The 12,227-nt window shown below is 38.5% G+C and overlaps 1 protein-coding gene and 1 pseudogene across 1 annotated transcript in view; both read left to right on the forward strand.

The window, feature by feature from the left end:
* LOC143639426 (uncharacterized) overlaps window positions 1-12,227 on the forward strand; it is an 831,269-nt gene that overhangs the window by 38,438 nt on the left and 780,604 nt on the right.
* LOC143639296 (testis-expressed protein 13C-1 pseudogene) lies at window positions 46-7,994 on the forward strand (annotated as a pseudogene).

Genomic DNA, 12,227 nt, shown 5'->3' on the forward strand with positions numbered 1-12,227 from the left:
ACTATCCTTACCACCCATAAAAAATTGAAGTGAGAATGTACAATGATGGGGTAAACTGAAAGTGAAGCTTGGAGCTTTGTATAGGAATCCAGACCTCAGGGCACAAGTGTTCAAGAAAGGAAAACCTATTTTTTGCTTCAAGCTGGCATAACAAGGGGCCTGCATGTTTATTAAATACAAACTAGAAACACTCCTTGCTAGCCAAAGAAATTGTTAAGTATGGTGTTAGATAAAAGAAATCAGAAGTCTAGTTTTGTGATTCAATCTGTATGATTAAAGTGTAGTACAAGAGCCCATAAGGAAAAATTAACATAAAATTGGTCTTGTTATTAGTAGATTCACAGCAATGGAAAACTTTTCAAAAAATATTTCCCATGTTTTTATAGCTTAAGGCTCACAGAACATCTATGGAAAACCAAATCAAATATGTAAAAATAATTTAGACCTTACAAGGAAATGAATCATCAATAAAGAGAATCAACAGATACATTAAAAGATTCTCCCATTTCTAGAACTGTAGTAATGTAACAATCTAAATTTTAAAGTAAATATATTCCAAATATCACCAGGTGTGGTAATGCATACCTGTAATCCCAGCAACCTAGGATGCTGAACTGGGAGGATTGCAAATTTGAGGCCAACCTCACCCAACTTAGCGAGACCATGTCTCAAAAAAAAAAAAAAAAAAAAAAAAAAAAAAAAAAAACTAGGATTGCAACTCAGTGATAAAGCTCCCCTGGCTTCAATTCCCAGCAGCCCCCCAAAATAGATAAAAAAATAAATTAAAATATTCTAAATATACAAAGAGTTAAGAACTAGACTATGGGGGAAAACTTGGATACAAGCTAGGATACAAATATGAATATAATTTTTTTTAAAACTCTAAATAGAGTGGTTGAACAGTACACTATAAAGATAAATTGAATAAGTTAAATGACGGATTGTGGGAAACCACCCAGGATATAGCATAAAAGCTTAATGAAATGGAAACATAAGGGAAATAGAAATAATTAGAAGCTCTAACATAAGCTTATTAAGATCCAAGTGGAAAGGAAAAGGAAAAGGGAGTGGGGCTGTAGGCCAAGAAAAAGACTAATATAGCAGCCCTGATTCTGTTCTCCTTACAAAGGCCAGCCTGCAAGTTGGCCCTGGGCTGACATCTGGGAATTTGGATTTCAGGAATGTTCTCATAATTTCCTGACTGGTAAGCGTGGTTTTCTATGCCTCCACTGTTTATACAAACACTGTGTTTTATGCTGAACACCTGTTTTCCTTTTGGGAGTCTGGAATTTTGGTATATGCTAAGCAGTTTGTCTGTATGACCAGCCTCCAATAAAAACCAAAGTTTCTGAGTCTCTAATGGTCTCTCCTGAGCATAATAAACATCACACCTATGTTGCTGCATTTTTGATGCTGGGTGAAGAGTGCTCTGTAAGCCCCCTCATGGGAGGGTGACAGCATAAGGGAGCCTGCAAATGGATTCTTCCAGACTCTGCCTGTGCTATTCCCCATATAATGTGGTTGTATATTCTTGGCATCACTACAATAAACTTATCTGTGAACACAATATATGCTGTGTCCCATAATTCTTTCTAGAAAATCTCAGAATATGGGAGTAGTCTTGGGGATCGCTGACCCAGGATATATTTGAAGAAGCAATGACATAGTTTTCTAGAGTGAAAGGAAGGCATGAATCTTACACCCACAGTCCTCAGTGTGGCAAATAAAAGTAAATCCTCACTCACACAAAGTTGAGTGCAACCACAAGACTTAAAAATCAGAAAGAAAAATTTAAAAGCTTTCATGGAGAAAAATTTAAATCCCTTATAAACAATTATATCAATGTCAGATATTTAAAAATATATATTTTTAGTTGTATATGGACACAATAACTTTTATTTTACTTATTTATTTTATGTGGTACTGAGGATTGAACTCAGTGCCTCACACATGCTAGTTGAATGCTCTACCATTGAGCTCCAGCCCCAGCCCATTATTGTCAGTCTTTTTGGGAAAAAATAAAAAGAAGCCAGAAGTTTAATGAATAATATCTTCAAAGTTCTGACAGAAACTGTCATCTTAGAACTCTGTACCCAGATAAATTATTGTAAAGAACGATGACAAAACCAAGACATTTTTGGACAATAAAGCAGATAATTTATCATAAATAAAGCCTGGCTAAAGATAATGCTTAGTATTTGAATCATTCAGAAGGATAATGACTCAAGAGGCAAGAGGCAGAGGGTAAAGAAAATCCATCTAAGGCAAGAAAAAAGGTCATGAAAAAGCTGGCTATATAAATAATACAATAAAATATGAAAATAGTAACATCAGAGTAAATATGTGTGTGTGTGTATATATTCAACTAAAAAGTACAACCTTACTTAAGGTTATACAAAAAGCAAACTAAAACTTTGGTAAATTTGATTACATTGCAATTAAAACTTATTTTCAAAACAACTCCATAAACAGCCTAGACTAAGAAAAGGCTATTGAGGGGCTGGGGTTGTAGCTCAGTGGTAGAGTACTTGCCTAGCATGGTGAGGCCCTGGGTTCCATCCCCAGCACCACATAAAACTAAATAAGCAAAATAAAGGTATTGTGTCCATCTACAACTAAAAATATTTGTTTAAAAAGGCTGTTGACTATACACAAAAATGAAGTCTACAATATTCAAAGAATATATACAAAGCAAAAGAAAAGATAAACAGCCCAACAAAAACATAGATAAAGGATATAAACAGGCAGGCCTTAGAAGAGGAAATCTAACTAGTTAATAACATATGAAATGTTAGATTTCCTAGTAATCAGGGAAATGAAAATTATAAGAAGATACCAATTTATACTAACTAAAGGACCAAAATTTAAAGCATCTACAATTCTCTCCAGTTTCCTGCAGTAAGTTCTAGTTCTATCATGCAGCCCTGGCCTAAATCACATGCTTTCTGTGCCATTTGTTTTGCCACCTAAGGCTACAGAGCTTTGCATTTTAACATTGATGCTTCCTATTCAAAAGCTGAAGTTTTAGATTTTTCAGGAAGCTACATCTGCCCACCAGGCTACAATCCATGCTCTAAGGGAGCTGATTTCATATGATGGTAAAATCTACTCTTTTTGCTTCAAAGACTGGCAATAAATACTAAGTACTTTCCCAGTCCAGAGGCCTTTTGCAGGACTTAAAAGGAGTAGATAAAAACTGCTTAATGTCCTTCAGCTGAAATATACCCCTTAAAAGTATGAGTGTTAAACTAGGCATGGTGGTACATGCTCATAATCCCAGCAGCTCAGGAGGCTGAGGCAGGAGGATCACAAGTCCAAACCAGCCTCAGCAATGTAGCGAGACCCTAAGCATCTTAGTGAGCCCCTGTCTCCAAATAAAATGTAAAAAGGGATGGGGATGTGGCTCAGTGGTTAAGCACCCCCTGGGTTCAATACATGGTACAAAAAAAGAAAAGTATATGTATTAAGTAAGGTTAAATAATGTAAGGAAAAAATTTCTTTGAACAATAATTGCAAAGCTGTGATATTTTTCTCTCCCCAAATAGGCAAGATAAATGTATGTTCATCCTACCCTAGTCTAGTAAGAAGGACTTCAGGGAGATTACTTGCTTGACATACATCTATTAGCATTTGGGGGACACAGGGCACTTGGTACTTAACTTCCACCTACAAAAATTATACAGTTAACAGATTGTGGCATCATATGGCAGCAACGAGGTTGTATGGAGGTGAACTGCAGGTCTCACTACCACCACAGAACACATACACACACACACACACACACACACTCATTCTACAAGCCAGATATGCATCCTGGATATGAACAGGTCTGAGTTACATTGGAAAGAGGGCTTTCTGGTAGGATTGAGGTGACTTCAGTAGAATGACATTGAAGGTCACTCATGGAACCAGGGAATATATTAAATAACTAGTTGGAAAAGAGGACCTGCCTAATTGAGGAACACTGGGACATTCCAAGGACAGCATAAAAGTGCCAAGGACAGGAAGATTCAGTCTTTGGAATCTGCCACATGCAGAGAGTACCAGTATCAGATTATATCTATATGGATAGTTCAAACTTTTTTTTTTACTCTTTATAGTCTCCCTTCTTTCTTACCCTGCTTCACTCAAAGAGCCAGAGATGCTCTAGTAGTTGAATAGGGGAGTGGGAGGGTAGGAAAAGGGATAGCTGGAAGAATAAAGAAAGAAAAGACTAGTCAGGTGTGGGATGCACACCTGTAATCCCAGTGACTCAGGAGACTGAGGCAGGAGGATCACAAGTTCAAAGCCAGCCTCAGCAACTTAGTGAGGTCCTAAGCAACTTAGGAGACTCTGTCTAAAAATAAAAGGGCTGGGAATGTGGCTCAGTGGTTAAACACCCGTCATTCAATCACTGGTGCCAAAAAAGAAAAGACAAAACTGAGTGTGCCCATGTTGCCAGTAAAAGGCAGAACTAAGGTGTGGGGAGAGAAAAGTTCCATTTAAATGAAGTTCATAGTTTTAATGATTACCTAGTTTTCATTTAAAAATCTTTAACTGATACTTAAAAACATAAAATACTACATATTAATGTGATACCATATGATGTTTCAATACACGCACTCATTGTATAATGTTTATATCAGTTTAAACATATCTGTCTTCTCAAATATAGCTTTCATTTTCATGCTCAGAAATTGAAAACAGAATAAGAGAACATTATGAACAACTTTATGCCAATAAATTTGACAGCTTATATAAAACAGATTCCTTGAAAGACAAAATTACTGAAGCTCATCTGGAGAAATAAATCATTTGAATAACCCAACATCTATTAAATGAATTGAAATTTTAGTTAAAGACCTTCCCACAGAGAAAACTCCAAGCCCAGAAGAATTCACTTGAGAATCCATCAAACACTTAAAGAAGAATTAATGCCAATATTACACAAATTCTTTCAAAGAATTGAAGGGAGGTGGGAATACTTCCCAACTCCTTGTATGATTTCATTATCTTTATTGTGGTAATGAAATTATAGATATAAAATTCAAAAGTTATCAAAATATTCACTTTAAAAATGTGTAATCTCTTGTATGCCAATTCACCCGAAATAACTGGTTTGAAACGGCTAAATCAGTACTAAGGTAGTAACGACACTGACAATGCTATATTAGAAAACAGAGATTTCTTTTTTTTTCCAAAGATAAGAAAATTTCACTGTTTATTACTTTATACCCACTAAACTAGCAAAAATTTAAAACCTGATGATAGTGTGCTTTGGCAGAGATATAAAATAGCAGGAAATCTAATACTGTACTGATAGGGATGTAAGTGAAAGAACTACTATACTCATTACATAGTAAACATTAAAATGAAAACAACTGCTACATCAACAGTTCTAAACCCAGGTATATAGGCGAAACTCTTACATAAACACACCAAGGACTGTACAAAAAAGCTCAACACCATTGTTTGTGATGACAAAAAGGTGTAAATAGCTCAAATGTCAATCAACAGAACAGATAAATGGAGCACATTCATACAATAGAATAGAACAAATCAAAGGAACAAACCAGTTGTCTGTATCAATATGCCAAATAGATGAATTCTAGATAGGGAAGAGGGGTGGGAAGGAAAGGGAGGGGCAGGACATTAGCAATGATAGTGGAATATGATGGACATCATTATCCAAAGTACATGTATGAAGACACGAATTGGTGTCAACATACTTTATGTACAACCAGAGATATAAAAAAATTGTGCTGTATATGTGTAATAAGAATTGTAATGCATTCCGCTGTTATTTATTTATTTATTTAAATTTTTATTTTTATTTTTTTTGTCATATATGACAGCAGAATGTATTTTGACATATAATACATACATGGAATGTACATACATCAATCATATTGTCTATTCTATTCTGCTGCCCTTCCTATCCTCCCTACTCCTCTCCTCCTCTCCCATCCTTAGAAAAGAGAGATTTCAAATCAATGAATTAAGCTTCTACCTTCTGAAACTAAGAGCAAATTAAATTCAAACTAGCAGAAAAAGAGAATCAATAAAGGTTGAGATCAATAAAATCAAGAATGAATGAAACTGAGGGTCCCATTTCTGGCCACAAAAGAGTAAGGGAGAGTATTATGGCCTCTCCTACTCATTACTGCACCCCAAAATTCCAGACAAAATACATAAAGCAACTACCTGAGGCCTCTGACAAGTAAACAGAATTAGACTATGAAAGGGAATCAAAAAGTAGGGATGCCAACTGGTTGCAGTGGCCCATGCCTGTAACCCCAGTGGCTCAGGAGGCTGAGGCAGGAGGATTGTGAGTTCAAAGCCAGCCTCAGCAACTTAGCAAGGCCCTAAGCAACTTGACAAGACCTTGTCTTGAAAAAGGGTTGAGGATGTGGCTCAAGTGGTAGTGCGCTTGCCTGACATGCGTGAAGCACTGGGTGTGATCCTCAGCATCACATAAAAATAAAGATATTGTGTCCACCTAAAGCTAAAAAAAATATAAAAGAAGACTCTGTCTCTAAATAAAAAATAAAAATGGGCTGGAGGATTTCCAGGTAAATGGATGGCGTTGGAGAAGACAATGCTAAGTGAAGGTGGCAATCCCCCAAAAAAACAAATGCGGAAAGTTTTCTCTGATATAAGGGGAGTGACTCATAGTGGGGTGGGGAGGGAGAACATGAGGGGATTAGATGAATTCTAGATAGGGAAGAGGGGTGGGAGGGAAAGGGAGGAGGCAGGGCTTAGCAAGGATGGTGGACTGCGATAGACATCATTATCCAAAGAACATGTATGAAGACTCGAATTGGGTGTAAACATGATTTATATAGAGAGATGTAAAAAATTGTGGTATATATGTGTAATAAGAATTGTAATGTGAAAAAAAAACAAAGTACATGTATAATGACATAAATTGATGTATAAGGCATTCCACTGTCGTGTATTTAAAAAAATAATAAAATCATTTCAAAAAATGGGCTGGGGGGCTGGGGTTGTGGCTCAGTGGTAGAGCACTTGCCTAACACATGTGGGGCCCTGGGTTCGATCCTCAGCACCACATAAAAATAAATAAATAAAATGAAGGCGTCGTGTCCAGCTACAACTAAAAAATAAATACTAAAAAAATGGGGTTGCCGCTTTAGAAGCCTAAGGGGTTGATGTGAGAGAGAACTGGTTTCAAGGCTTGGGGCTTTGTGAACAGAAAGGCAGAGGTAGGAGGCGAAGGAAGAGGCTATAGGGCTGGGAAAGGACTGAAACACCACAGAGACGGGAACTGAGGGGCGCCACCAGTTGGTTGCCCAAGGCTACAGTGGGGTGGGGTGGGGCAGCTCCGCTGACTAGGCTGCAGCGGCCATGGCCGTCGACTTCCGGAAATTCCAGAAGCGGTTTCCGCCACAGCGAAGTGGTGGCGTGTATCAACGAAGAGGTGCTCAGTAATGGTGGTGGCCCAGACTTCTACCTGACCTTCCCTTCACGGCCTTGGAACGAGGTGGAAGACAACCCGCAGTCCTTCATGGCAGACCCTCAGGCGCCGCGCGCCCGCCTGGAGTGCCCTGGCCCTCGGGGTGCGAGTGGCCACGAGGCAGCGGGAGCAGCAGGCGCGTCGGGTTCGGCGGCTGAGGGGGCAGGTGGAGGAGTGCGAAGGAGCCGCCTGGGCTCTGGCCTCCGAACTGCAGCGGCTGCGTGAGGAGAGGGACGACGTGGTTTCTCAGTTGCATAGCGCCAGACATGACCTGAAGCGAGCGCTGGGGGAGCGCGACGCCCTGCGTGACAGGCTGATCCAGTTCGAGCTGTCCCAGGAAGTCGCTCCTGAGTCGCCAGATGAGCAGCACAGGATTGGGGCATGGCCTGTGGATGCAGGGGGACAGAGAGAGGCGCTTGCCACAGGGTCAAAGGGTATGCAGGATGTGGAGTCTGAGGCCCAGATGGCATCTGCAACAGCTCCAGGAAATTTGGGTGAAACTGAAGAAGCTGGGGTCCCAGTGTGTGACTCCTCATGATATACACTTCTGGCTGTCAGCAGCCTTCACCTAAGACCTCAACTGGCTGGAGCTAAAAAGAGAACGAAGGCATCAGGGAGAAGGAGACATTCTAGCACATATTTTGGAACAAGACAGAGCAGACCAATTTTGTTAGAACTCAATCCTTCTGTTGGAGAAAAGGGATTGACATTGCAGAGTACAAAAGGGTTGAGAGAAGAATGGTAATCATCTTAGAGATTGTAGCAAATTTGTTTAATTTCATTCATTAGTTTAATAAACAAAAAGTTATTGATGGCCTAGTATGTGTTAGAAACTATAACTCTGTTAATATCTCGTGTACACATTTTAATCTGTTGGGTGAGATTGGTTAGATGACAAGAGAGAGCCTAATTTGAGATATGTGGAGCTGGGTGTCTCCTTTGCCTTGCATGAAATGTGACCTTTGGATAAACCCAGTTGAAATAACATCAATGCCTGAGGTTGTGGCTCAGCAGTAGAGCGCTTGCCTAGCACGTGGGAGACCCTGGGTTGGATCCTCAACACCATATAAAAATAAATAAACAAAATAAAAATTAAAAAAAGAAATAGCATCAAGATCCAATTTTGGATTAAAAAAGGTTCCACTTTTGTGGTTCTGGAGGGCAATGTCAAAGACGCTTTCATAAAAGGGCTTGAGTGACCAATTGCTTGTCATATTAATCCCAAAGTGGCAAAAAATCAGGAAAGTATCCTGGCAAACGGACAGGCAGGGCTTTTCTGATCCTCTGCTGATTCCTTTTCTTGAGACACGTCTATTTTTCCTGGCTACCCTGCAGCCTGCCTGAAAGATCACCGGGCTCTCTTGTAAAAAGACAGGGTTGGGGGAGGTATTTTCTACATACTCTAGTCCTCAGCCCCCAGCTGTCCCCATCCCTGGTTCCTTTCCAATGAACAGTGGATGAAGAACAAAATGCATTCCAAAGACACACTTCAGGGTTGCTGTACTATGTATGTATGGTGCTTCTCTTGGAAGGATTAATTGGGCTATAAATAGAACTGGAGGAGGCAAGAAATCTCCAGAATGCCCCTTGCCTTCCACTGAGGTGTTATCTGTAGATTTTTTGCTTCACCAAGACAGCTGCAAAGCAAGGGGGAGCCAAGGTAGAGCCCAGGGAGTGGGAGGTGCCATTCTGAACAGGTTTCCCAGAGTTCCCCTGGAGATCCAGCACAGCTCACCAAGATCAACCATTTTGGGGGGTTTTCTGATCCTAACTAGTAATAAAGAGTTTATACTTATAAAAAAACAAATGGACTGGTGGTGTGGCTCAGTACTTAAGTACCCCTGGGTTTAATTCCTGGTACCAAATAAATAAACTAAGTAAACATGCCACCCAGTATACCAGTGGGATCCCCTTTTATCCTTTTTCTTTTCTCTCAAGACTTTGGCCCAAATGTACCAGTGGAATATGAACACTTCTAAGTACTAAGCTCATGCAGGGGCTGTGTATACAAGAGAAAGCAGAAGTGCATACTGAATTTTGAAAACTGAACTAATATTTAAACCACAGTTCAAGTCTGAGACGAACATCTGAGTGAAAAATGTATGAGACAAACCTGAAGCAGTACAGAAAAGGGTTCAAAAATCTCATAGACACAGTCACCACTCAAGTCTCAAACTAATCCCTGAGTGGAATCTGTACAAATCAGAACCAAAGGAGCATAGCAAACTGAACTTATTAGAACCAACACCCAGAGAAGGCAAGACAGAACTAGTGGGCTCAACCCAACCATTTATTAACTGATAAACAAAGATTAAAAGCAACAACATCATTACCACTATGCAGAATAGAATCCAAAATTATTCAACATGACAAATAACCAGCAAAATGTGATCAATTTTCAAAGGAAAAAGATAATCAGCAGATGCCTATGTCAAAATCATACACAAACCATGAGACTGATGAAAACAACAGATGATTATGACACATAAACATAGAAGCAATAATATTCAACAGAAAATGAGTGAAAGAACTAGCAATATAAAAGAATGATAATAGGTCATGATCAAGCAGAATTTTTATTGGGGATGAAAGCCTGGTTCAATATTTGCAAATAAATGTAATCCACTATATTTTCAAGCATGATCATTCTGACTGATGTAGAAAAAGCATCTGCAACCTTCAACATCTGTTCATGATAAAAACTCAGAAAAATTATACTTAATAGTGAGAAAGTAAATGGTTTTGCTCTAAGATCAGGAATATAGCTAAGATGTCATTATGTTTATTCCTATTCGACATTGTACTGAAGATCCTATCACTATAAAAAGCAAAACCAAAAAGGAAGTAAAAGAGATTTAGATTGAAAAGGAAGAAAACTGTCTTTGTTTACAACTACATGATTATTTATATAGAGAATGCCAAATGATCTACAAAAAAGCTACAAGTATTATACAATGACTGTGCTTAGGAATGTCCCATGATACAGGGTCAATATATTTTTGTCAATTACATTTCTATAAAACAGCATTAACCAATGAGAATTTAAAATCCAAAAAAGTACCATTTATAATGCTTTATTATAATACAAAACACTTAGGGATGAATTGAATAACATGTGCCAGACCTGTGCGTTCAAATCTACAAAGCATTACTGAGATAAATTTGAAAAAACCTAAATAAATAGACATACATGTTCATGACTTCAAAGATTTAATATTACCAATCTATTGATGATCCACAGAGGCAATATAATTCCAAACAAAATCCCTGTGGGCTTTTATATAGAAATTCACAAGCTGACTCAAAATTTATATGAAAATGCCAAGGACCTGGGACAGCCAAAACATTTTTAAAAGGGAAGAAAAAATTGGAAGATTCATACTACCTGATTTTAACACTTTATAAGGTTATCATAATCAAAAGTATTTGTATATACACTGATGCAACTGTTTTCAACAATAGTGCAAAGGTGGCTTAATGGAGAAAAAAATAGACTTTATGAAAAAAAATGCTGGGGGCTGGGGATGTAGCTCAAGCGGTAGCACGCTCGCCTGGCATGCCTGCTGCCCGGGTTCAATCCTCAGCACCACATACAAAGATGTTGTGTCCACCAAAAACTAAAAAATAAATATTAAAAAAGTTCTCTCTCTCTCTCTCTCTCTCTCTCTCTCTCTCTCTCTCTCTCTCTCTTTAAAAAAATGCTGCTGGAATTGGGTGCAGTGGCACATGCCTGTCATGCCAGTTAATAGGAGGCTTGGTTAAGAGGTAGGAGGTTAGCTAGACAACTTAGCAAGAGACCTACCTTGACTTTCTTTTTTTGGAACCAGGGATTGAACCCAGGGGCACTCGGCTACTGAGTCACATCCCCAGCCCATTTTGTAATTTTTTTTTTTTTTACTTTGAGGCAGGATCTCACTAAGTTGCTGAGAGTCTTACTAAATTGCTGAGGTTGGCCTTGAACTTATAAGCCTCCTGCCTCAGCCTCCCAAGTCACTGGGATCATAGGCATGCACCACCAAGCCTGGCTGAGACCCTATCTTAAAATAAACAGGTAAAAGACTTGGGAGGTAGCTTAATGGTAAAACACTCCTGGGTTTAGTCCCCAGTACCGTAAAAAAAAAAAAAATACAAAACGAAACAAAGAAACGACCCTGCCACTGGAGAGCAGGGAATATACAGCTCAGTGGTAGAATGCTTGCTTAGCATGTATGAGACCCTGGATTCTACACCCAGTAACATACACACACCCTCACACACACATGCATGTTCACATACACACAATGCTCCTGAAACAACTGGAAAAATTGGATATGTGTATGTAAAAAAAAAAAAAAAAAAAAACCCTGATACCTCACACCAGATTTTAAAACTTATAGGCCTATATGTAAGGGATAAAATTATAAATCATCTAAAAGAAAACATGAGAAATCTTTAGTACCTTGGATTGTAGATTTGTTAGATAGGATACAAAAAGCATGAAATATAAAAGAACTTGGACTTAATTTTAAAAACATCTATTCTTCAAAAGATACTATGAAGAATAAAACAAGTATAACTAAAAGGTACAAATTTAAAAAGAATGAAACAAGTCCCAGCCTGCAAGTAGAAACTAGGACCATACATAGCTGATAAAGAACTTGCATCCAGAATATATAAAAAGAACAGTTACAACATAAGATCAAAGAAAAATGGCAAACATTACAACAAACACTTTACTGAAGAAGATGTACAGATGTCAAATAAGAACATGAAAAGATCCTCAACATCATTC

Source organism: Callospermophilus lateralis, chromosome X (genome assembly GCF_048772815.1).
Source record: "Callospermophilus lateralis isolate mCalLat2 chromosome X, mCalLat2.hap1, whole genome shotgun sequence".
NCBI classification, from domain to species: domain Eukaryota; kingdom Metazoa; phylum Chordata; class Mammalia; order Rodentia; family Sciuridae; genus Callospermophilus; species Callospermophilus lateralis.